Source organism: Pavona decussata, unplaced genomic scaffold (genome assembly GCF_977016875.1).
Source record: "Pavona decussata unplaced genomic scaffold, jaPavDecu1.1 SCAFFOLD_41, whole genome shotgun sequence".
Lineage (NCBI taxonomy): Eukaryota > Metazoa > Cnidaria > Anthozoa > Scleractinia > Agariciidae > Pavona > Pavona decussata.
This window is the reverse complement of record NW_028145463.1, coordinates 233598-261404: the sequence shown is the minus strand read 5'-3', so window position 1 is coordinate 261404 and position 27807 is coordinate 233598. Positions and strand designations below refer to the sequence as shown.

At 36.9% G+C, this 27807-nt stretch overlaps 2 pseudogenes across 1 annotated transcript; both read right to left on the bottom strand.

The window, feature by feature from the left end:
- The window catches only part of LOC146482895 (uncharacterized), a 47644-nt pseudogene extending 33951 nt beyond the window's left edge, over positions 1-13693 (bottom strand).
- On the bottom strand, positions 7087-15453 carry LOC146482894 (uncharacterized; annotated as a pseudogene). The gene is made up of 6 exons (XR_014863996.1): positions 15408-15453; positions 13658-13714; positions 11673-11756; positions 9641-11265; positions 7979-9520; positions 7087-7225 (listed from the first exon to the last, which is right to left on the bottom strand). The product of XR_014863996.1 is annotated as an uncharacterized LOC146482894 (transcript).
- Positions 15454-27807: the final 12354 nt, after the last annotated feature.

The window sequence follows — 27807 nt, the reverse complement described above, 5'->3', positions numbered from 1 at the left end:
GTAGGCTTGCAAAAGGCCAAAGGGCTTTCATCTTCCGTGGAGCAAAAAATTTCAAACCACCAACCGAGGCTTAGCGAATGATTTAAACTCACTGATGGTAAATAACTGCTGGGAAGCCATTATAGTTTGTGTTTCCTACTTCATAGCGGGAAAGTTTTATAACTATTTTATGACTATTCTATTTTTAAACTATGAGATCATCGTTTTATAATGAGAGCAAAATACTCCTCCACCCCAATGATGTCACTATACTATTTTTAACTATGATGCGATCATTTTGATGATCTCAACCCGGGGGGACTATTGTGACGTTCTACCTCCCTAACTCCCCGGTTTCTCTATTTTTAGCTTATTACTTTATCTTCCGGGAGGGGAGGAAATTACACCCCTTGTCTCTATTTTTAGCTTATGACATCATCCTCTAGGGTATTGTTTACTCATCCTCCCCTTCCCCCGGTTTCTCTATTTTTAGCTTATGATGTCATCGTTTTTGATGATGTCATCCTCTAGGCTATTGTTAACTCATCCACCCCGGCTATTGTTTAACTCACCCTCCCCTCCTCCCGGTTCCTCAACCCCCAATTCCTATCTACTGAGGTAATTTATTGGCTTTTGACTGCATGAATTATTAATGAGTTTGAGAAGTTATATTGAGTTGAGAATATGACGTCTTCAGTCATCTCATTTACATATTTTACACATTTTTCAAACTTTAATATCTTCGGAACCAATGCAGATATTTAGAAACGGTAAACGGCGTTTTTAATCTTTCCTAGAATTCTATGTGATAAACCTTAAAATTCAAGAAGTAAAAATTTGATCATAGTAGCACTTTAAGCGGCCACCTATTAAGCGGCCACCCTCCAGGGCCGCTTTCCAAAGTCCCGAATTATTTGTCAGTAAAATGCTGTATTTGATACCTCTATTCAACGGCCACCTCTATTAAGCGGCCGCGGCCACCTTTTTGCTGTTGCAAGTTTATTATTATTATTATTATTTTTTTTTTTACAGCAAATTACCTTTTCAAGCGAAATGGTGACAGATAATATGAAGTTGATAACTGATAAGAACAAGAACTGCAATTTAATCTCCGCCATAATATCACCGATCAACTCCGACTCTTTGCCATGTTTCACGGTTACCAGGACCTTGCCCAATCTATCGGAAAGGTAAATGACTTGATCTCCTCGTTACTCCGAGTTCTACACTGACGGCAAAGAGCAGTGTCGGATTATTTGAAATAAATCGTCCGTGAAATACTTTGAGCTAAATTTTTTACAGACTGTTGATGCAAGAAAAGGCCTAAGAAACTTGATGTTTTGTTAAATAGATTTGCATAGTTTTCTGTACATACTCAACACTAAAAAAATACTGTACTTATCTACTACGTGGACCCTGTGTTAGAGCTAGAACTTTGCACGGACTTGAAATGCGCAAATACAGGGCACTTAATGTTTTGTTTCAATGATTTTTGCATTCATCTTCACAAATGTTCACCTTTCAACAAGCGTTTTGCTATACAGAGGCAATAAACTTAAGTTAACTGCCATTTCTACCCAAGCTTTATTGTACCTCTATTAAGCGGCCAACCTCTATTAAGCGGCCAGTTTTCAAAGTCCCCAGAGGTCCGATTGTAATATAGGGAACGACTAAACATCCCCATCGATCTCAATATTACAGCGGTACAAGAGTGCCATATGGCACAAGAAGTCATTACGCGCTCAATAATGGGTCAATTTGTGTCAAATTTGGACACCAAACAGATCTTGGAGAGATCTGCACAATGGTAACATAAAATCTTACCCCCCTTATACATAAGACATGATTAACCACCCCTCCATTTTATAATATTCGACGCTAAAATGGACAGGACCATTAATTTAAATAAATTAATTTTTCATTGTTTACAATGAACACTACTTTGCAAAACAGAAAAAGACTATCCGTTAAAAATCGAAACTTCTTGAAAAATGGATAATTTCGATTTGACGCATCAACGAGGTTGACCAATTTGCACTGAATGGCTTTCCATATAGCTGATACGATGGATGCAATGCCTGTAGACATCTATTAGGGGTTCTATCTCGTGGGATGAAGATGGGGAGCTCTATAAACGCACAGTATAATGACAGAAGACGTAACACTGGAGTATCTTTCAGCCATTTTCAATGTTACGTGCACAGTACTAGCGCGCGCCTTATCTTTCGACGGGCCATCTTCCGACATGCCATGTAACCAGGCCTAAGTCTTAGATGTAAGCACAACTGATTTATTTACGGTTGAGCTCGACTTTGGGCGAGGAAGATGGGTTTATTAATCTTCAGAGTGACGTGGTGTGGGGGATATTTAGAAGTCAATCCGAGATCGATAATTAAATCGGTGGTTTTGGAAATTTAACATGAGAACAAAACGGCCGAATTCTATACCGGAAGTTACAGAACAGAGCCGACCGAAAGCGGTCAAATAGTTTGAATTTTTCTGAGAGTCATGCAAAATTTACAGGTTGATACATTTATCAGCCATTTTAGGTGAGCATTTGTCGTTCAGTTTCAGTTTAGCCAATAAGTGTTTAATTTTCATATACGGTCTTTCAGCTGTTTATCTAGCATGTCGAAGATGGTACGTCGAAAGATAGTCGCTGTTCCAGTCTTCCCTATGCACGTCAAACTGAAAGGCTTTTGATTTCTTTTGTTTGCTCAGTTGTAAGCTGGTGTATTCGTGACCCACCTAAGGATAATGCTCGTGAACAGTCGCTATTTTTATCTTTATGGCGCGCGAAGATTGGATACGAGAGTGAATAAAGGCCACGCTCGTACCCACTCTTCTCTCGTCCCACAAACACAGAAATAGTGACTGGGTATAAATCTGTCTAAGAAGGACCTTAACGGTGGCTTCGGAGGTCTTTAAAGGGGCAGTGTCACCTTTTCTAAATGCCGCTTTGAATAGCGAAAAAAAAAAAAATTGTATCGGATGGGAACATTAAAATAATGGTTCAATTTTTTTTTTTACAAATAACCCTTCTAGGGAACAAAAACTAGGGTCAATCATTTTTGTCTACAGATGGCTCAGATGGAAATGAACTGAATTGAAACTTGTAAATTTAAAACTGATTGTATTCTATGCTCACCCGGAGAAATCATTTCAAACTTTCCTCCCGGTGATCTAAGAGCGATTTCATGAGGTTCTTTGTGAAATATTTGAGCTATTTTGGCCAACATACAGCAAAATCTCCGCAACGGTCCCCCCTCAGCTTCAAATAAATAAAATAAAATATTTCGATTCTACTGTTCTCAAACCAAACACGTTTTGCAGATTCTACTTTTTTAATGTTAATGTTTACAGTAGTCTCAGTTATTTGTTGGCTTCACACTACAAGCTAAGTTAGTTTCAAGTAAGCACTTGATTCAAGCGCACTTGAAAATCTCAAGTCGCACTTTAGAAAACTTGGCTTCACACCTGGTGACAAAGAATACACTTGAAGCACATGCTGTCAATCATCGTTCGCGGTAAAATTAGAAATGCGATTGCTCGCCGGAAAATCATGGAGCCTTTGCAACGGAAAAACGTTTTATGTTGTTTACTCTTTATTTTGTCTTTAATTTTAACTCAGAGAGTTTTAACATTACTGGAAATGCATAGGTACTTCATTGTTTACGAGTACTTGGCGACAAAACAAAAGAACAGGCGACATCTTCTGAACTGAAAATCGATGGTTCAGGCTGTCTGTAAAGATGAAATTCAAATAAGATCGTAAGTTTAACTATTTGTATCGGCTTTTCCTTCCTTTTTATGTTTACTTACAAAAAAGACTGTTCCATGGAGTCCATGGAGTTTCTCCAGCTATCCATTTTGATTTTTTTTTTTTTGGATTAATTTTAGTTCACGGCAAAATGTTTATCTGTCCGTGGCACCGCAGCACGTGGCTTTCAGTTGGTTTCCCTTTTCCTATTGGTCAAGTACGTTCTCAAGTGTGGTGTTGGCCATACTTGGCGGCGTACTTCGGCTTCTTTGAACTACGAACGTTTCCATGGTCACTAAGTAAAGTTCAAGTTGGTAGGTTTTACCCCTTCACACTCAAGTAGGTTTCAAGTGCACTTAGATTATACTTACAAGCTCTAGTGTGAAGCCCCCAATTATATTCGCTACACTAATTGTTCTGTAATGGGGCGGTTTACACGATACTGGATAGACTTTCATTCCCTTAGGACTTGAACACTTGCTGACATCGTATTAACAAAAGCCGGTTTGATGAAGCTGTAAGTTTCATTTTGTAACGAAATGTTGAAACTTAATAGTAATATGAAACAAACAGTCATGTCCCGTTTACATGACCCCAGAATGAGTTTTCGTACAAAAATTGAGATTCCTTATCCAGTAAAACTTTTGGGTTGAAATCACATCGTTTTCACTGACTGATTGAATGATACTATGGAAGCGAATCCATCGGTTTCAAGGTCGTTCGGGTATCATGTAAACACAGCTAGCTTACTTACTGACTTTATAGAGCAGTCTTCAATTGAGTGTCAAACACAAAGTAACTACTCTAAACAATCAGAACAGATGTAAACAGTTCGGTGAACCAATCAGGATTCAAAGCAAATACATGTAACCTGTAACAGTTGGCCAAGCGCGGGAAAACGTTGAACATCAAGGCACGATTGGCTTTGGCTTTGCTTCCCATTGGTTGAGAAAGTGCCGCGAGTTTTGCTGACAAATCAGAAAGCATAGTAAAGCAAAACCAAAGCAAACGCAAAATTACTTCGACACCCAATTGAAGAATGCTCTATACCTACTTATTTACCTAGTTACTTACATATATACATGAAAAATCTGCGCCAGGTTGTTTAAAAGACCGTTGCGCCAATTTAGAATTGACGTCTACGTCTACTCTGAAAAGAAAAGACTGTTATAATACACCTTTTGCTGTTCATTACGAGAAAATACGCATCCATTTGCGTAAAATGGCGACCAATTGCGCGAAGACACATTCATTAGCGCCAAACAACGAACATTTGCGCTTAACTCAGATTCAAAAACGATTTTTGCATTTTTATCAACATTCAAAAACACTTTTGGGCATTCTTATGCGTCATTCGACATACAAAAGAGAAAAATATACTTTCATTTGCGCCAATATTCAAGTCATTAACACCATCTTGAAAGTCAATAGAGGTAATAGACAAACATTAACGTGTATAAACCATTTATTAACATGTTTATCACACTGTTTGAAATTCAATAGCATTCCTGGACGGCATTAGTGTGGATAAGACAAATATTAATGCGCTTGTACAAACAATTGAGCGTTCTTCAGATTCAATATACAAAAATCGATTTTCAATTGAACAGTACAATTTCAAAACATTATTTTGTTCTCAATTTTAGTTTACCCTTTAATAAGCTCTCTATTCAAACATCTTGGCAGATAGGTCTGCACGAAGCGGTACCATTGCGCACTTTTAGCTTCGTGGCATTTTGCCAGAGGTCAGGAAACCCTTACGAAGTGAATGAACTGTAAAAAATTTGCTGATGCTTTTATCCCATTCTGCACTTGACAAACAGGTTACGTAACCTTTGTCAAGTGCAGAATGGGATAAAAGCATCAGAAAATTTCGTGTACATCCCACTGTCAATGCAAAAGTCTTGTAAATTAGGTATTGTTCAATTGAAAATCGATTTTTGTATATTGAATCTAAAGAACGCTCAATTGTTTGTACAAGCGCATTAATATTTGTCTTATCTACACTAATGCCGTCCAGGAATGCTATTGAATTTCAAACAGTGTGATAAAAATGTTAATAAATGGTTTATACACGTTAATGTTTGTCTATTACCTCTATTGACTTTCAAGATGGTGTTAATGACTTGAATATTGGCGCAAATGAAAGTATATTTTTCTCTTTTGTATGTCGAATGACGCATAAGAATGCCCAAAAGTGTTTTTGAATGTTGATAAAAATGCAAAAATCGTTTTTGAATCTGAGTTAAGCGCAAATGTTCGTTGTTTGGCGCTAATGAATGTGTCTTCGCGCAATTGGTCGCCATTTTACGCAAATGGATGCGTATTTTCTCGTAATGAACAGCAAAAGGTGTAAAAACAATTTCTTATGTTTGACTTTAGATCAAATAATTCCACGATACAAATAAGAGGACCACTCGATTATGGCATCTTGTAAAAAGCAAAAAGAAATCATTTGAAAAAAAAAAAAAAAAAACCAGCGTATTTCTTAACTTGTTCTCTCAAAATTAATGGGATTTCAAACAACCGAGCCCTGATCAGCTCTAAGATAATAATTGCATCATAATTCTTCTGAGCCTATTTAGCCGGTCAAAGCTAACTACATCGCTTGTTGTTGTTATTCAAACACAAGTTACTGAGTTAATTTTTGAGTCTTCGCCCTCTTGTAATCAGGTTTCTATGAGTTAACTCGCAGTCTTTGACTGTTAAAATCGATTTCTTGGTCTTTTGCGCTCTTTCTAACTTTGTAAACGCACGAGGATGTTAGAGACTGTCCTTAGTTACAATGACAAGCACAATTTTGCGGCTAAGATTATCGTATTTTAAGAAAAGAACACGCAATTTCTACCACTTGGAGAAAATCATATTTACATGCGAAACTGAAAACACTCTGACAAACGTCATTCTTTAAAAATTAAAGCTCTTGCTTCTAAATATGGGTAGATAGGCCGTTAAATTTGGCCTAAGTAGCCACATTTTTTTCTAAATTAACATTTAAGTAATAATTTGTTCTCAATATTGTCTAATAACGGGTAATGACATCAACAAAAATTTATAAAATGACTTCAAAATATCTTTACAATGTTGTTATGTTATTTGTTATGCAGCTATAAAGAATTAAATGTAACGTCAAATTCATGTGTGCAGTTTTCTTGACGTTACATCGAAAGAAGCAAAATTACATTTGAAAACTTCATAAAGTGAAGTGCCTTTTTGGAAAATGCGTACAAAAAACAAGCCTGTACATGTCCTTCCGGCTCCAGATATATTACGAACCACAAAAACCAAAGGCTTAATGCAGTAACCTCATTTTGTTTTCCTTTCATTTGTTACTGATTTACTTGGTTTTTTTATCCGACCATTGCATCTAAGATATTCACACTACATACAAGTTCTCGGGATAGTTTGTATCGCACCAAATAGACGTCATCAATGCATCAGTTTCTCGCCCAGTAGTCCTCTCTTGTCTTGAGGATGATGACACTTCTGCCAAAAAAAGATATGACGGATTAGTTTCGTTTGGGGCTCTAAATCAGGATGCTAAATTTAGAAGTTTGTGGAGTTCAGGTGAGGCGCTTAATTTGTTTTTTGCTTGCCAGAAAAAGAGGGAGAGATAAAAACGAAGAAATTTGAAGACACTACCCACGAAGCCCACGACATTTTTTAAGTAACAATGCAACAATTTTCCTTAATCAACGAGATTCCTGGTGCCTCACTTGAAAACAACGTTCAACGGAACCATAAGTCGAGCGAGGTTTGACTAACATTAAGGTCATGAAGTTCATGATCATAAAGTTCAAAGGTACGATTGTTAAAAATCTGAGGGGAAATGGCAACCTTTAAACATTCGTTCAATGGTACGATTGTTAAAAATCTAAGAGGAAATGGCAACCTCTAAACATTCATTCTTAATCTCAAACGGTTAAAACATTAACCAGTGCGAGAACAGCTAGCGATTACAGTCTACTTTCTAAATGCCTGGAAAAGGCTAGAACAAGAAAAATATAAGGCATTTTCTCATGGTATCAAGGAACAACGAAAACGAACATCTTCTAATGGCATACTTCCTCAAAACTATCCCCTCGTTTATATGAACAGCGGGAGGCTTGGCTATTGAAATAATATTTAGACAGATTTTACAACTATTCAACTGGCAATAATTTAACTTTCTGTGCAGTTAGCTGTCCTTGTTTATCATACAATTACTACTGTTTAAAGTTAATCAGAAACTAAACTTACCAGCCCATTTTATTTCTTGTCTCCAAATTCAAGCGTCACGTCATCACCAATCAGCACAAATGGAGCCCAGTACTTCAAGTCACGGAACTGCTCTGACTCGCGCAGGGATGTCACAGCCTGGTGAAGAGCCACACTCGCGCTTTTTCCATCCGCCAGGTGTTGGTAGAAGTGTTTCATGAACTCCATGGTGGCCTCGTCATCAATCGCCCAGAGTGACACCAGAACAGAGCGAGCACCAGCAACACAAGAAAGCCCGCGCGAAACCAACCACGCCCTCAGCCTTGACTTCTCCCAGGCCACTGTGACAGCAGCTAAGCACAACGAGTCTTGCTCGCAAACGAACGGCTTGTACATCTGACATTGTTAATATGTAGTATTTTTTCCCAGGGGTGCGGGATGTCCAGCCTGGGTTTGGGGCCAACAGAATTTCTCCAGTTTCAGCACTCCCGTGTGCGGCAATGTGCACCAAAGCAACCGACTCCAATCTTTTTATCACTTCGTCTTTAGTCGCATCTCGTCCGGTGAGAGGTGTGGTCTTCAGAAGTTTTCCAATCATCTCCACTTCCTTTCTGGCGAATGGAAGCTGCTTCCAAACGGGCTTACCAAACACGTTGGTAACTTCTTCTAAACATGGATCTCCCACGAGCAACGCCCCACTCCTACTGTGAAAGTCCTCGGGCGCATCTGCGATCAGTTGTAAAGCGGTCAGCGAGGGAACAATGTGAATCCTGATTGATTCACTAAGCGCAGAGTAAGGAGCCAGGAAAAATGGACCATCCGGAACAAGGAGTAACTGGTCACCTTGGAGCAAGTCTGCAATGGGGCCAATAATAACATCATACAGCCGGCGCAAAGAATTGAAAGAGGAGGTCGGTGATTGCTCTGTTTCCTCAGCAGCTTCTCTGTTCGACGGAGGCTCATCACATACTTCATCCATTGACCGATCCTCGCACATAACCCGAACACCACGTACACTAATGTCTCTCAAAGTGGCATCTATTAGCAACTTGCAACTATCAGGTTCTATTTCCTTTTGCTTAAAGAAAATCTCTTTCTCTCTTCGCAGCAACCAAAAACTGATCGCATTTGTATCAAGTGCAACAAAAACTATTTCTGTAGTTAAATTGTTTAATATATAAGCAATCGTCTCCTTAGGTTCAGCTGAAACGGACGGTGATGAGTCAACTCCATACGGTTCTTTCAAAACATCGATCAAAACCTGTGCCCGTCCTTGCTCAGCAGCACACAAAGCCTCGTCAGTCACTCCAGTCTTCACAAGAGTTCTCCATAACGAAGTGTACGCACACTGATGGAGATCACGAAAGCTTATTTTCCACTTATCTTCTGACTTTAAAAGAGCTCTTATGTCATTATAAAGTTTTACGCTAGATCGATAATAATCAAGTGCCTCACTCAAAGAACCCACCCATTCATATTTATGACCTAATGAATGGCATGATTCTGCCTCTTGAGCCTTATCCCCGAACTCTTTAGCAATACTAAGGCTTTGTTTGTGATACTCTACTGCTACTTTAAAATTACCTAGTCGGGAATACACATCGCCCAATGTGTCATAAGTAGCTCCCTCCTCAGCCCTGTTACCCAATTCTTTGAATATAACAAGACTTTGTTTCGTGTACTTTATGGATTGTTCATAATCACCCAAGCTTAAAAAAGCTGCACCCATGTTTCTAAAAACCTCCCCCTCATTATCCCTGTCCCCAATTTCTTGAGCGATACTGAGACTATGTTTCCAACACTCAAAGGCCTGTTTGAAGTCAAGCATATTATAATAAACATTTCCAAGTCTGCCATAGGCTATTCCCTCCGCACACCTGTTCCCTGATTCTTTAGCAATACTAAGATTTTGTTTTTGATACCATGCGGCTTGTTTAAAATCACCCACGCTGTAATAAGCAGTGCCCAGGTTGCCATACGCTCTTCCCTCCTCATCCCTGTCCCCTAATTCTTTAGCAATACTAAGATGTAGTTCGTGATACTCTGCGGCTTGTTTAAAATTACCCAGACCTTGATAAGCATTGCCCAGGTTGCCATACGCTGCTCCCTCCCCATCCCTGTTCCCTAATTCTTTAGCAATATTAAGATGTAGCTTTTGATACTCTGCGGCATGTTTAAAATTACCCAGACCTTGATAAGCATTGCCCAGATTGCCATACGCTGCTCCCTCCCCATCCCTGTTCCCTAATTCTTTAGCAATATTAAGATGTAGCTTTTGATACTCTGCGGCATGTTTAAAATTACCCAGACCTTGATAAGCATTGCCCAGATTGCCATACGCTGCTCCCTCCCCATCCCTGTTCCCTAATTCTTTAGCAATATTAAGATGTAGCTTTTGATACTCTATGGCTTCCTTAAAATTGCACTGGCTGTTGTAGACCACGCCCAGATTGAAACATGCTATTGCCTCCCCATCCCTGTCCCCTAATTCTTTAGCAATATTAAGATGTAGTTGGTGATACTCTGCGGCTTGTTTAAAATTACCCAGACCGCGATAAGCAATGCCCAGGTTGCCATACGCTCTTCCCTCCCCATCCCTGTCCCCTAATTCTTTAGCAATATTAAGATGTAGTTCGTGATACTCTGCGGCTTGTTTAAAATTACCCAGACCGCGATAAGCAATGCCCAGGTTGCCATACGCTCCTCCCTCCCCATCCCTGTCCCCTAATTCTTTAGCAATACTAAGATGTAGTTCGTGAAACTCTGCGGCTTGTTTAAAATTACCCATACTGTAATAAGCATTGCCCAGGTTGCCATACGCTCCTCCCTCCCCTTCCCTGTCCCCTAATTCGTTAGCAATATCAATATGTAGCTTTTGATACTCTATGGCTTGCTTAAAATTGCACTGGCTGTTGTAGACCACACCCAGATTGAAACAGGCTAATGCCTCCCAAGCCCTGTTCCCTAATTCTCTAGCAATACTAAGATGTAGTTTGTGACACTCTACGGCTTGCTGAAAATCACCTAGACGGTGATAAGCAGCGCCCAGATCGCAATATGCTTCTCCCTCCTTCGACCTGTTCCCTAATTCTTTAGCAATATTAAGATCTAGTTTGTGATACTCTAGGGCTTGTTTAAAATTATTCTGACTGTAATAAATATCACCCAGTTTAGAATAGGTATTTCCCTCCCGCTCCCTATCGCCCAATTTTTTAGCAATGCTAAGCTCTTGCATGTGCTTCACTATATCTTCTGAGTCGCCCTCCGCCATTTAGTTAGATGATGACCGGAGATCCTATCAAATGTGCTTTGTTTCACCAAGGACGTTCCTAGAAAAAGAGAAAGTTTGAGAACTTTCCCATTTGTACTTAATTTCTCTGACTCTGATATCTTTCGCACATAAATTTCCACTGAAAGACACAGAATCCCTGTAAAAGGGCTTAATGGAAACTACATTTCTTTTTTGTCCGTAATGTTGAAAGGATAATTACAGAACCATGTTCTGTTGTTTCAATTCGTTTAACGTATCTGTGGCAACTTCAAGTTTAAGGGCGGTGAGAGCAATAAGTAAAATTAAGTAAAGTTCAAAACAAATGCCTTGTTGGAAATGACTTGCTTTGCAAGACCCTAGACTCGGCCGCCTTAGAAACTAGGAACTGAGCTGGTAGTTAACATGACGTCATTTGAGGAATTGAGCAAGTTGGTCTTATTAACATGGCACATGCAAATGACTTACCGGCAGGCTGTACCGTTCACTGCTTCTCAAAATCGGGGCTTCTTGAAGTCAGTTACATCAGCTTTATAAACAGGAATGATGACTCTGTAAATAAGTTATTTGCAGACATACAATTACAACGGCAAAGGCCGGCCGGAGACAAACGAAGGAGTGCTTGGGGAGGTGTAATTTAGATAACATGCATGTCATTCAGTTTTAGCTCGATCAATTGTCACGCACTTATAATAATTGCGGCAACGAGAATCGAAACAGAAACTTTAAATGTTACTAATCTTGATCAAAGAAATGAAATTTCAAACATTTGACAGAATTGTCAGCCTACTCTAAGGAATAATTAGAGTTACACGAGTGAGCAGAAATTTTTAGTCGAGGGTTGACTTTGAGAACAGACAAAGGAAACATGGTGGTTTTGATTTCCCTTTGAAGAAATTCTTGTATTTTGGGCTGCCTTGTGTTTGAGTTTTTGGTGTACATCCCTGAACAAGTAATTCACAAAGCCCTCATCATCAAGTTAAGCCATTTATTTACAAAGGAACTGGGTGGTGTTTACAAGGAAGAGGTATAACAGAAATAAAAGAACATTTTTTAGATAAGGTTAATTAGCCAAAATAAAACCAGACTGTGCAAGAAACAAACAAACAAAAACATAACAAGAACAAAATCAACGACAACCGGACAGAAACAATCAAACAACAACAACAACAACAAAAAAGGTTGAAATAGTTTTTGAACTGCACATTCTGGATTTAAGTACTTCGCTGTACCGATAATAACTCCATATTTTAATACCTAGTTTTAAAAAAGCGCAAATGCATGATGTTTATGAAGGAATAAAAATAACCGAGGGTTTTGCTTTCGAATCAGTTCGGCGTTTGTTTTTCGATTCCTAGAATTTGAGGTGCTTCGCTGACGAGTTTTCGACCTATTTCGTTTTCCAGTATCGGCTGCTTCAGTTTCTAGTTGTGGTAGCTTCGTTTTCTTCACTTTGAGTTTTGGGTGCACGGTTTTCGAATTTAGAATAATAATGAGGTATTTGTACTCGACACTTTCAGAAGTAAATCTACTTTGAGCCTTAGTTTCCCCCATCCACCCTCTCCCAGGCGTCACACAATCACATCTTCATTACACCTGAATATACAAGGCGCTCTCCTCGTACCCCTTACATCCCCAGTAAACAAATTTCGTTGTCACATGACATATACATGACAAGCGCGCGTGAGGAACCTGTGTATCAGTGCGTTCACCACAACGTGACACGATAATGACTAAACCATTTTGTTGGTTGGTTTGAATATCCAATGTTCTCACACTCGGAATAAATTCTCCCCGAATAAATAAAATAGCTCCTAACTGGAAATTAAACCTAAAAACACTTTATTGCCACCTGTTCAAGAAAACCCGAACTCATTTGGCACGAAAGAATTTGACAGCTTTCCAAGATTGGCCAAAATGTAAAATCAATAACATGACTGAATACTGATACTGACGTGACATTTTGAGCCTCCGGACGACAAAAGGATAAGGAAACACTGCACTAAGAACGACAAAAGTCTCAATAACATCGCAAAGAGTCATAAAAAAAACTTTTGAGTTACTAAGTGGCTGTTTCATACTGCCACTACGTGTTGCTACGTGTATAGCGTGACACGATCAAGGCCGAGTCCTAAATTTTCGTTCGTCAGACAAATGTCAACATTTTCCCAGTCAGCAAATGGGATTGAGTTAAAAAACACCAGGGAGTCTTTTTAAAATTTCAAGTTATTGGAATGCAGTTAAGGGAAGCATTTGAATGAGCCAACTGAAATTCAGAAACTCTTAAATAATAGTGAGTAATAATTTAATATTAGTGAGTGGTTTCCTACCTAACACGAATTTTTTTGACACCCCACTAATTTTTGTTATCACATATATTGCATATTTTCTTGCTCCTGGTCAATAACCTTACAAATTAATCTGTAAAAACCTAACACAAGCGACTAACTCACCCCTTACAAAATGACTGTTGGAGTTTCGTCAGCAAACTTGATAGAAACTCTCTACAACTAAGAAATTTGAAAACAAACAATTAATATCCAGTCTACTCACATTATCTCCAAAACTAGTGGCTGTTTAAATAGGAAGAGGAAAGTTAACACAAGGAAAGGTAAAAACTGATTTAAATGTAAGAAGCGGCAGCAAAATATTACAGCCCGAAAACCGGCCAATAACCCAATGAAAATATTCTTCCCTGTAGAAACATTGACAAGCAAATATATTCAGGAATTGAAATTTAACTTTGCATTACTTTAAAAATTTAAAAATAGTTTGCGGGCGATACAACAGTGATTTTAAGAAACGTAGAATCTCTCAAAGCTTTTTCTTACGATAATTGACACATTTGGCGAAATATCTTGGATGACGTCTGAAATCCAACAAAAATGAAACAAGAGCTGACGTGGTTAGGCTCTCAGAAAGGTGGTAGGAAAAACACCTTTCAAATGTATCATGTAAACGGTTAACTAAAACATTTTGCGACTTTTTGTCATAAGATGAACATTAAAAAAAAACAACAACAACAACAACAAAAAAAAACGATTGACTGTATCTTGTAACGTAAATATAATTTACTGTAATGTATTTATTATGTTTCAAGTTTCAAGTTTATTGAAAAAGGCAATAAATAGTAGTAATTAGCGGATCCATTCAGCTTTTGACCTATTGTCTTGATTTTTCTCGTAAGCGATCACATTTTCCTGCACCAAGCTAAGGGTGGTATGTTGCAGAAAACTGCTCAAATATTTGACAAAAAACCTTTTCTCTAACTTGACATTATTCTTAGAAAACCGGAAGGAAAATATGAAGGGATTTCTACGAGGAAGAACAAATTATAAAGAGTTTTAGGCGATTCCTCTATAATACACTGCAAAGAAGAACTTGAAAAATTGGCTTTTTTTGAGTTGCAATCCATTTCCATCCTAGCCGATCCGCAGCTTAAGATAATTTCTAATACTGGACAAGAGTAGGGTTATTAATTGTTAACAAAAATGAACCATTATTTCAACGTTTCTATCGATACAAAGATGATTTATAGCTTTTAAAAGTGACGCTAGAAATTAAGGTGACACTCGGCTCCTTTAAGAGAGAGTTGCCTTTTTTAGTGTAGACGTTACTGGAACTGAAAGCCGGTCTTGGATAACAAAGAAAATAAAAATTGTCGCACAGATCAATCCACCGTTGTGGGATGAATATTTACAGTTTCACAGATACATACTCCGATGTGAGTGCTAAATGGATTTTTCCCTGAAAATTTATAGATATCAAAGCGAAATATACAGTTTACTTCAGCACCCAACTGAATCTGAGAACATTTTCCGGTAAGTGTATCGCCCGTACCGCGTCGTTACGGGCTATAAAAGCTGCCTTAATCTTGATTAATGAATATCTTTCATAAGTAAGTAAAATTCAAAATACATGTCTTGTCAGGAATGACTACAACATTTGTGAGACTCTTAATACGGCTGACTCGAAAACTAAGGCAACTCATTGAGAGTGTTAGTAACGCTGCAAATTAAATCAGTGCAGTGGAACATAATTTGAGGAATTTTTGGAGTTGCTCAGTGAAAAGCGTAGACTAAAGCAGTGGATCTTAAACAAAGTACACAAATAATACGTGAATAGTTTGTATTTCTTATCTGCTTATGTGCAAAGGAACGATTATTTAAGCTGCGAGTATCATACGAAGCCGTGATGACTTACCGTTGACTGCTTTCCCAAAACGATCCTTCTTGAAGTCAGTTCCAACCAACTTAGTTCACTGAAATGGCGATTCTGCAAGCAAATAAGTAATTCGATGGAAAACAAATAAATAAGTTACTCGTAAAATAACTATCCTGAACATCCTTTCCAAAATCACATTAGGCGACGCATATTACAAAGTACAAGGGCGGGATAGAGAGCAACATTTTGCCGAAAATAGTGAGTGTAGATTGCACGTTACACACAATGATTGTAATCACTTTGAAAAATTAACGTTTAACAGCTACCAAGGAATGACTGAATCTCAAAACTGCCAGCTTGTTACTTACCTCTTGTTTAAAAGTTCACTTTCAATAACAACTGCGCGATATTCCTTAAGTCCAGAACAAATTCGAGGATTATACATGAGGACGCGTCTTTTTATAGCATAACGGCGGAAAAGTCTTCTATATTTTTGGGTTTCTTTTTAGCTTTATTTTTAGACTTTCAAGCAATAACTATTGCGTCACCGATTTCAGAAACAGAAAGTTCAAATACTGAATTCGCAGCTAGTAAAATTATAACTCACCTCGAAAATCAACGAAAGAGTGTACTTTATTCCTCCTGAATTGACGTTTAACAAACAAAATCAACAAAGGAGTGGCCGTAGATTCGTTTTCAAGTTTTAGTATTTTGAGTGTCTCTTTTTTTTCGCGTTTTGCGAGCTCTACATTTCGTTTTCGAATGTAATGCTTTTTTTATTTGTGTACCCTCCTGTTTGTAGGCCTGAGCTAATCATTCAAAAAATCACTTTTTTTCACGCCTGGGCAGCGACACATCCCTGCGTGTTGCCGCGCCACGAATCTAAAGAAACTTCAGACACGAGTGTTTTACTGGAAAATACACCACTGGTAAAATTCATGCGAAAGTACATCCTCACTAGTAGGGATATTGAAGAAGTCGTTTCCCGCTTTTTCGGTTGTTTGTGAAAACAGTCGGTGAAAAATGGCCAGCGATAGATTTGTCTATATAATAATAAAGAGGATATTACAGGGAAGCGCGAAGATATGAATTTTATTTTCTCTTGTTAAAGACAATATTTTACTCTTTCGCTGCGCTCGCTCGTAAAAAGTTGTTTTTACCATTCGAAAATAAAATTAATATCTTTGCGTCGCCGTGTAATATTCTCTATTTATCCATTCATGGACAAATGGTCTGTTTACAAAGAAAGGGAATAACCTTAGAAGAAAATATGTGATGTTTGTCAACGAGCTAAAATAAATGATTATTTTTGTTTTTGAAATTCAAGGTGTTTTCGAATTCCATGTTCTTCGCTTTCGGGCCTGATCTGGAATGAAACAGCGCGTGTGAGAGCCTGTTCTGATGATTATTCTTGGTTATATAATGATCTAATCGCGCCAAAAGGTGACACGAACAATATATGCTGCTGCTGCTTTTAGGGTCTGTTGTTTTCACTTTCTTTCACATTTTTATTTTTTTTTTACCCAGAAGGGAGAGGAGCGGGGATACTCTACTATATACGCTATATGTGTATGTGCATGCGGCTCCAAAGAATTTGATATTTGAGCCCTTTTTTGTCTGAAAGAGGGTAGAAATTTTAACCATTGTGCTCTGAAAGTTTAAAAACGAGTATGGATTTTACAAAAACGGAGATGGATTCTAGAAATTAAAATGCTGCTGTGAATTTTAGAGCCGGGGCAGATCACACGGTTGTTCAAAGAGTGGACAACTCTCTCCACTGAATAAATTTAATTGCTATCCAGCTGATAAAATGTACATCAACCAATACATTTTATCCGCTGTGTAAAGTTACCAGTTCTTTGAACAAGCTAGGCCTCGTCTGAAAATGGTTACCAGAAGATTAATTAATTTGGTTTGTAGAAAAGAGCCGCATAGGCCTCCCACCCTCTCTCCCCTGACCAAAAATCGATCGAAGAGTACCGCAGGGGTTTTGTTAAGGGAATAATCAGCCAAAAAATACTTCGTCAGGAACGCTATTTGATCAGAAACTTTTATAGTCGAGGCTCATGGTCATGCATGCCACGAATCTAACTGACAAAAAAAAAAGACGTGTATGGAGATCAAGGGTTTTTTTTTTTTCAATTATTCGACGCGTTCAAATTGAAGATGGCAGCGCTTCTTCCCTACGGGATTCTCTGCTGGGCAGTCTTTTGAACCTTCGTTTATTTTGGTCAACGGAGACTCGAAGCCCAGAAAGTGAAAGAAATTCTAACAAGGGCTGCTGCCATCAGGCCATTTTCGAGTTGCTAAGCTGAGCTCTTCACGTGAAAACTATTTTTGTTTGAAAAATTAATTTTTCTATAAAGAATTATGCACGAAACCTCGCTTTCATAATGACGTCCAAAGCAACTCGGAAATTACCTATTGTCTGGAAAACATCAACAACAACAACAACAACGACAAACATGAAACTGACCACAAGTAACTGACCGTCCAAATTCTTTGGCAATGAATTCAGTGACGAAGTCATATCAATCTCTTCCTTTGTAATTGCTTTTTCCCAAACTAGGAAACTGAAATTAGGGCTGTTTTAGCAGGTTACATTATATGCAGATGCTATGGTAACGTTTTAATCTCAAAAATGACAGAAACTTGTTTACCAATGTTTATGTATTTGTTTATACCATTTTTACAGTTTCCCTCGATAAAGAGTGCATGGTAGTAATGATCGATTTAGGATTATAACTGAAGAAAAATGGAATCGAAAAAAAATTCTTCTTAATTTCTTCCTTCTGTCTTCTTGCTAGAATGTGATACAGTTTTTAACCCAGCAAAACCATAAACTCCCCTAAATAACTGTCAAAACAAGCTCAAAATTCTTAGATCTGTGCTTAAACGTTTGCGAGTTTCCATAAATGTCCTTGTTTCTTGGGGTTTTGTATTGGAGCTGTTGGAATTTGTCAGATAGCCTCTGTGTCTGGTGCTATAAAGAAGAGGGCATGGGATAGGGAATCAGGCACGTGCGAGAAGCGATGGGAGCGCAAACGCTCACGCGCGCGCCGTTCCAAGCAATTCGCGCGCGCGTCTGATTTCCCTTACCCTTAAGGTGAGGGTAAACGTGAATTTGAACGGAATTTTAAGAGGTTTAAAGAAGGGATAAAAGAAAGAAAATGATTTTTGGAACAACAACAGACAGTTGATACCCACGCAAGAGCACCCCAGGTTGCTAGTGGACTAACTTGGTTTCCGTCTATTAATTATTAACTACAAATTCTAATTTTAAAACTTCACTTTATCTTCAATTCTTTTTATTTCTCTTAATTTTACCAATCCTTTCAGAAAAACTATCTCCTCCCAAATATACCCAAAAATCAACCAAAAATTCACAAAACACCCCACAATACAGGTTCACGGGATGAGCAGAGAGTTTTTGGATTGCTTGAAGCGTGAACGAGATATTTTCTTTAAACCGATTTTAAGCGGCGTGAAAACGGCTTTAAGGTTTACCTTCGCCTTAACAGCGCCTGCTAAACTGGCTAAATGATTTACACCTTTAAACAGATCTCTCCAAAAAAAGACAGTGCTGGGTTTTTCCCTCTTCAGTCAACTGGAAACCGTTCATACTAACAAGCCTTTGTTTTCGATGTGGAATATTTCGGTTTGTACCCAAGACATATTTTGGCGGTGGAACGCAGAGACCAAGAAGTCAATCTCCCAGGCTGCATCCATCATAGTAGTCGTTCCAAGTACGATTAGGCTAACCCAGGATAAGCATTAAGGTCTGGTTTATGAAAGTTGACAAATAAAAAAATGGTCTACAGTTCCGCAAATATTGGAGACATTCAAGATTTTCTCCACGGACTCAAAAGTTAGAACCACCATGTACGGTACCAAACAGTATCACTGGAAATCAAAAGTGCTGCTCAGTAGTTTTCATTTGAATGGACATACTTTAGGATTTCAGAATGGAGGTAGCTGAACTGGTCAAATCAGGCTAAAAGATTAAAAATTGAAGATTTTAAATTCAATTCTGACAAAATGTTCATTCCTAAGTAGAACTGTGATTCTTGACTTTTATTTCAAGATAACTCTTCCATAACTCTGAGCCTTTCTATGGGTATTTCCGAAGAAATCGAAGACACGGAAAAAACAAAGAGCTCAAGATTGAAGCGAAGATCTGAAAATTGACCAAAATTTGCGTGATCAAATTGAACACTCAGATATAAAACTGTCAAAACTCATAAACACTACAGAAAATATCTGTTATTTCTGAATTTTGGCATTTGACCACATTTCTGTGTTAAAATCAGTGGGGTTGACAGACCTGCGAGACTCCCACTGTGTGTCCGTTGTGTTGATAAAAGCCTTTTCAGTTTTGGTTTTACAAGCAATTCTTTAAGCGATTTTCCTTTTGAATAAGAGAATCTTCCTTTTAGATCAAAATGTTATGCGACCGCTCTTAATGGTGTTTGTCTTGATCGTGAGGGGGAATTCTCAAATATACTAATTGGAGGGTTTCATACTTATCACTAGGAGCCGTAAGGATTAGGTTTTGATATGTCATTGTGTATGCTAGCTCTGTGCCATTTGTTAAGGCTTATCGGCTTGGATTGACTTCAAGATTTTAGGTAGCGCTAAATAAATGTTATCTTTAAAGATACTGGATCCGTGGATTTCTTAACTCGTAAATTAATGCTTCTGCTATTGTATCTCGCTGCGTGAAGATTGCACAGATATGAGGGTCTAAAAGATACTCGTCTTTACAAAGCTTATCATTGTTGTCTCTTGCTTTCGAGAGCTATAGATCGTTTTCACTCACATGGCCAAATCCTTGACTACCGTTGCTACGCCGCCATATTAGCTAGTAGCGGCGCTTGCGAAGAACATGGTTTTGTGTTTGATTGTGGGCTGTGGCAGGAAAAGTGGACGAGACAAAAGGATATACTTTGCAAGGGTGCCTTCCATCGTTACAAATCAGGGTTAAAAAGCTCAAGAATTGTCAGAGGATAGAAGATCGCGCTGGATTTCAGCGATAAGTCGTAACGACCTTACTGAAGAGATCTTAGAGCACGATCGTGTTTGCGAAAAGCACTTCGTTTCAGAAAAAGCGGCTTAAAGCTGGGATAAATTTAATATTGACTGGGTTCCAACATGACATTTGGGAAACAAGAAAGTTTCGTTTGTGACTACGCGTAACCTAATTTTCGTTAAATTACAAACCGGAAATATTCAATGACTTGTGCGCGCTAAGTCAAAATTCAAAAACTATAATTCGTGTGAAGCCAGGCTTAAACTTTCGTTGAATTTGGATTAGAATACACTATCCATTAAAAAAAAGGTAGTACCATAGCACAAATAATAAGAGAGATAGAGGCAAATGAATGCAAAAGCTTGTGAACGCGTAAGTCGACTTTCGTTAAATTACACACCAAATAAACTCAATTGCTTGTGCGCGCTAAGTCAAAACTCCAAAACTATTTAATGTATGAAGAAGCTTAAACTTTCGCTAAATTTGAAAAAAAATGCACTGTCCATTATAAGAAAAATGAACAGCATAGAACAAATAATTAGAAAGATAGAGGCAAATGAATGCAAAAGCTTGTGAACGCGTAACCCAGTTTTCGTTAAATTACACACCGGAAATATTCAATGACTTGTGCGCGCTAAGTCAAAACTCAAAAACTATAAATCCTATAAAAAAACCTTAAACTTTCGTTGAATTTGAATTAGAATACACTATCCATTAAAAAAAAGTAGCACTATATCACAATTAATAAGAGACATACAGGCAAATGAATGCAACAGCTTGTGATCACGTAGCGCAGTTTGTATTAAATTACACGTCGGAAAATTTCAGTAACTTGTGCGCGCAACGTCAAAACTCAAAAACTATAAATCATATGGAAAAGATTAAACTATTGCTGAATTTGCAAAACAACACGCTGTGGATTAAAAAAAAAACAAGCAGCTTAGAACAAATAATAAGAGAGACACAGGCAAATGAATGCAGCAGCATTTAAACGCGTAACTAAATTTTCGTTAAATTACAAGCCGGAAAAATTCAATTACTTGTGCACTTAACGTCAAAACTAAAAGACTATCAATTGTATGGATAAGAATAAACTATTGCTAAATTTGAAAAACAATACACTGTGATTTAAAAAAAAAGTAGCACCATAGCACAAATAATAAGAGAGATAGACGCAAATGAATGCAACTGCTTGTGAACGCGTAACCCAATTTTCGTTAAAAGACACACCAGAAATATTCAATGACTTGTGCGCGCTTAGTCAAAACTCAAAAACTATAAATTGTATGAAGAAGCTTAAACTTTCCTTGAATTCGGAGTAGAATACACTATTTATTAAAATAAAAGTAGCACTATGGCACAAATAATAAGAGAGATAGAGGCAAATGAATGCAACCGCTTGTGAACGCGTAGCGCAATTTGCGTTAAATTACAAGCCGGAAAATTTCAATTACTTGTGCGTGCAACGTCAAAACTCATAATTTATAAATTGTATGGATAAGATTAAAATATTGCTGAATTTGAAAAAGAATACAATGTGAATTAAAAAAAAAGTAGCCGCCTAGGTCAAATAATGTGAGAGATAGCGGCAAATGAATGCAAAAGCTTGTGAACGCATAAATCAATTTTCGTTGAATTACACACCTAAAAAATTCAATTGCTTCTGCGCGCTAAGATAAAACTCAAAAATTATATATTGTATGAAAAAGCTTAAACTTTCCTTGCATTTGGATTACAATACACTATCCATTAGAAAACAAATAGCACAATACCACAAATAATGAGAGAGATAGAGGCAAATGAAAGCAACCACTTGTGAACGCGTAACCCAATTTTTGTTAAATTACACACCGGAAATATTCAATGACTTGTGCGCGCTAAGTCAAAACTCAAAAACTATAACTTTTATAAAAAAGCTTAAACTTTCGTTGAATTTGCATTAGAATATACTATCCATTAAAAGAAAAGTAGCACCATAGCACGAATAATAAGAGAGATACAGGCAAATGAATGCGACAGCTTGTGACTGAATTTTCGTTAAGGTGGGGCTCTGACTGAATTTGAGTGAAATTTGAAGAGGTTTTAAGAATGGATAGAAGAAAGAAAATGATTTTTGAAACACTAACAGACAGTCGATAACCACGCAAGAGCACCCCAGGTTGTTAGTGGACTAACTTGGTATCCGTCTATTAATTATTAACTACAAATTCTAATTTTAAAAATTCACTAAATCTTCAACATTTCTTATTTCTTTTCATTTTACCAATCCTTCAAGAAAAAATAATCCCCTCCAAATATACCTAAAAACTACCCAAAAATTCATAAAACACCCCAAATCATTGATTTGTGTTATGAATGGAGGGTTTTTGTATTGCTTGAAATGCAAACAAGATATTTCCATTTGACCGATTTTAAGCGGCGTGAAAACGGCTTTCAGGTAAACCCCCACCTTAAATTACACGCAGGAAAAATTTAATTACTTGTGCGCGCAACGTCAAAACTCAAAAACTATAAAATGTATGGATAAGATTGAACTATTGCTAAACTTGGAAAACAATACACTGTTAATTAAAAAAAAAAAAAACACCATAGCACAAATAATAAGAGAGATACAAGCAAATGAATGCAACAGCTTGTGAACGCGTAGCGCAACTTGCGTTAAATTACACACCGGAAAATTTCAATTACTTGTGCGTGCAGCGTCAAAACTCAAAAATTAAAATCGTATCGATAAGATTAAACTATTGCTGAATGTGGAAAACAATACGCTGTGGATTAAAAAGAAGGAGCACCATAGCACAAATAATGAGAGAGATAGACGCAAATGAATGCAACAGCTTGTGAACACGTAACCCAATTTTCGTTAAATAACACACCGGAAATATTCATTGACTTGTGTGTGCTAAGTCAAAACTCAAAAACTATAAATCGTATGAAGAAGCTTAAACCTTCGTTGAATTCGGATTAGAATACACTATCTATTAAAAGAAAAGTAGCACCATAGCACAAATAATAAAGGGGGATGGGGGCAAATGAACGCAACAGCTTGTGAACGCGTAGCACAGTTTGCGTTAAATTACACGCCGCAAAATTTCAATTACATGTGCGCGCAACTTCAAAACTCAAAATTTATAAATTGTATGGATAAGATTAGGGTATTGCTGAATTTGGAAAACAATACAATGTGAAATAAAAAAAAGTAGCCGCATAGGTCAAATAATGTGAGAGATAGAAAGAAATGAATGCAAAAGCTTGTGAACGCGTAAATCAATATCCGTTAAATTACACACCGGAAAAATTCAAATGCTTGTACGCGCTAAGATAAAACTCAAAAACTATATATTGTATGAAAAAGCTTAAACTTTTTTTGAATTTGGATTAGAATACACTATCTATTAGAAAACAAATAGCACGATAGCACAAATAATAAGAGAGATAGAGGCAAATGAAAGCAACCACTTGTGAACGCGTCAGTCAATTTTCGTTAATTTACACACCGGATATATTTAATGACTTGTGCGCGCTAAGTCAAAACTCAAAAACTATAAATTTTATGCAAAAGCTTAAACTTTCGTTGAATTTGCATTAGAATTCAGTATCCATAAAGAGAAAAGTAGCACCATAGCACAAATAATAAGAGAGATACAGGCAAATGAATGCAACAGGTTGTGAACGCGTAACTGAATTTTCGTTAAATTACACGCCAGAAAACTTCAAATACTTGTGCGCGCAACGTCAAAACTCAAAATACTATAAATTGTATGGAAAAGATTAAACTATTGCTGAATTTGAAAAACAAGTCACTGTGATTTAAAAAAAAATAGCACCATAGCACAAATAATAAGAGAGATAGAGGCAAATGAATGCAACCGCTTGTGAACACGTACTTGAATTTTCGTTCAATTACACGCAGGAAAAATTCAATTACTTGTGAGGCGCAACATCAAAACTCAAAAACTATAAATTGTATGGATAAGATTAAACTATTGCTGAATTTGAAAAACAAGTCACTGTGATTTAAAAAAAAATAGCACCATAGCACAAATAATAAGAGAGATAGAGGCAAATGAATGCAACCGCTTGTGAACACGTACTTGAATTTTCGTTCAATTACACGCAGGAAAAATTCAATTACTTGTGAGGCGCAACATCAAAACTCAAAAACTATAAATTGTATGGATAAGATTAAACTATTGCTGAATTTGAAAAACAAGTCACTGTGATTTAAAAAAAAATAGCACCATAGCACAAATAATAAGAGAGATAGAGGCAAACGAATGCAACCGCTTGTGAACACGTAACTGAATTTTCGTTCAATTACACGCCGGAAAAATTCAATTACTTGTGCGCGCAAAGTCAAAACTTAAAAAATATACATTGTATAGATAAGATTAAACTATCGCTGCATTTGGAAAACAATACACTATAAATTAAAAAAAAGTAGCCGCATAGGTCAAATAATGTGAGAGTTAGAGGCAAATGAATGCAAAAGCTTGTGAACGCGTAAGTCAACTTTCTTTAAATTACACACTGAATAAAATCAATTGCTTGTGCGCGCTAAGTCAAAACTCAAAAGCTATACAAGGTATGAAGAAGCTTAAACTTTCGCTAAATTTGAAAAAGAATGCACTGTCCATTATAAGGAAAATGAACAGCATAGAACAAATAATTAGAGAGATAGAGGCAAATGAATGCAACCGCTTGTAAACGCGTACCCCAGTTTTCGTTAAATTACACACCGGAAATATTCAATGACTTGTGCGCGCTAAGTCAAAACTCAAAAACTATAAATCCTATAAAAAAGCTTAAACTTTCGTTGAATTTGAATTAGAATACACTATCCATTAAAAAAAGTAGTACAATATCACAATTAATAAGAGACATACAGGCAAATGAATGCAACAGCTTGTGAACGCGTAGCGCAGTTTGTATTAAATTACACGTCGGAAAATTTCAATAACTTGTGCGCGCAACGTCAAAACTCAAAAACTATAAATCGTATGAAAAAGATTAAACTATTGCTGAATTTGGAAAACAACACGCTGTGGATTAAGAAAAAGGAGCAGCATAGAACAAATAATAAAAGAGATACAGGCAAATGAATTCAGCAGCTTGTGAACACGTAACTGAATTTTCGTTAAATTACACGTCGTAAAATTTCAATTACTTGTGCACTTAACGTCAAAACTAAAAGACTATCAATTGTATGGATAAGATTAAACTATTGCTGATTTTGAAAAACAATACACTGTGATTAAAAAAGAAAAGTAGCACCATAGCACAAATAATAGGAGAGATAGACGCAAATGAATGCAACCGCTTGTGAACGCGTAACCCAATTTTCGTTAAATAACACACCAGAAATATTCAATGACCTGTGCGCGCTAAGTCAAAACTCAAAAACTATATTTGTTTGAATAAGCTTAAACTTTCCTTGAATTCGGATTAGAATACACTATTTATTAAAAGAAAAGTAGCACCAAGGCACAAATAATAAGAGAGATAGAGGTAAATGAATGCAACCGCTTATTAACGGGTAGCGCAATTTGCGTTAAATTACACGCCGGAAAATTTCAATTACTTAATTGTGCGCAAAACGTCAAAACTCAAAAACTGTAAATTGTATGGATAAGATTTAAGCTATTGTTAAAATTGAAAACAATACACTGTAAAAAAAAATAGCACCAAAGCACAAATAATAAGAGAGATACAGGCAAATGAAGGCAACCGCTTGTGAACGCGTAACCTAATTTTCGTTAAATTACACACCAGAAATATTCAATGAGTTGTGCGCGCTAAGAAAAAACTCAAAAACTATAAACTGTATGAAGAAGCTTAAACCTTCGTTAAATTCGGATTAAAAAAAGCGAACTATCATAAGAAAAGTAGCACTATAGCACAAATAACAAGAGAGATACAGGCAAATGAATGCAACAGCTTGTGAACGCGTAGCGGAGTTTGTGCTAAATTACACGCCGCAAAATTTTTAATTACTTGTGCGCGCAACGTCAAAACTCAAAATTTATAAATTGTATGGATAAGATTAAAATATTGCTGAATTTGGAAAACAATACAATGTGAATTAAAAAAAAAGTAGCCGCCTAGGTCAAATAATGTGAGAGATAGCGGCAAATGAATGCAAAAGCTTGTGAACGCGTAAATCAATTTTTCGTTAAATTACACACCTAAAAAATATAATTGCTTGTGCGCTCTAAGATAAAACTCAAATACTATAAATCGTATGAAGAAGCTTAAATCTTTGTTGAATTTGGATTAGAATACACTATCTAGCAAAAAAAAAAAGTAGCACCATAGCACAAATAACAAGAGAGATAGAGGCAAATGAATGCAACAGCTTGTGAACGCGTAGCGGAGTTTGCGCTAAATTTCACGCCGGAAAATTTCAATTACTTGTGCGCGCAACGTCAAAACTCATAATTTATAAATTGTATGGATAAGATTAAAATATTGCTGAATTTGGAAAACAATTTACAATGTGAATTTAAAAAAAAGTAGCCGCCTAGGTCAAATAATGTGCGAGATAGCGGCAAATGAATGCAAAAGCTTGTGAACGCGTAAATCAATTTTCGCTAAATTACACACCTGAAAAATTTAATTGCTTGTGCGCATTAAGACAAAACTCAAAAACTATATATTGTATGAAAAAGCTTAAACTTTCCTTGCATTTGGATTACAATACACTATCCATTAGAAAACAAATAGCACAATACCACAAATAATGAGAGAGATGGAGGCAAATGAAAGCAACCACTTGTGAACGCGTAACCCAATTTTTGTTAAATTACACACCGGAAATATTCAATGACTTGTGCGCGCTAAGTCAAAACTCAAAAACTATAACTTGTATAAAAAAGCTTAAACTTTCGTTGAATTTGCATTAGAATACACTATCCATTAAAAGAAAAGTAGCACCATAGCACGAATAATAAGAGAGATACAGGCAAATGAATGCAACAGCTTGTGAACGCGTAACTGAATTTTCGTTAAGGTGGGGCTCTGACTGAATTTGAGTGAAATTTGAAGAGGTTTTAAGAATGGATAGAAGAAAGAAAATGATTTTTGAAACACTAACAGACAGTCGATAACCACGCAAGAGCACCCCAGGTTGTTAGTGGACTAACTTGGTATCCGTCTATTAATTATTAACTACAAATTCTAATTTTAAAAATTCACTAAATCTTCAACATTTCTTATTTCTTTTCATTTTACCAATCCTTCAAGAAAAATTATTTCCTTCCAAATATACCTAAAAACTACCCAAAAATTCATAAAACACCCCAAATCATTGATTTGTGTTATGAATGGAGGGTTTTTGTATTGCTTGAAATGCAAACAAGATATTTCCATTTGACCGATTTTAAGCGGCGTGAAAACGGCTTTCAGGTAAAC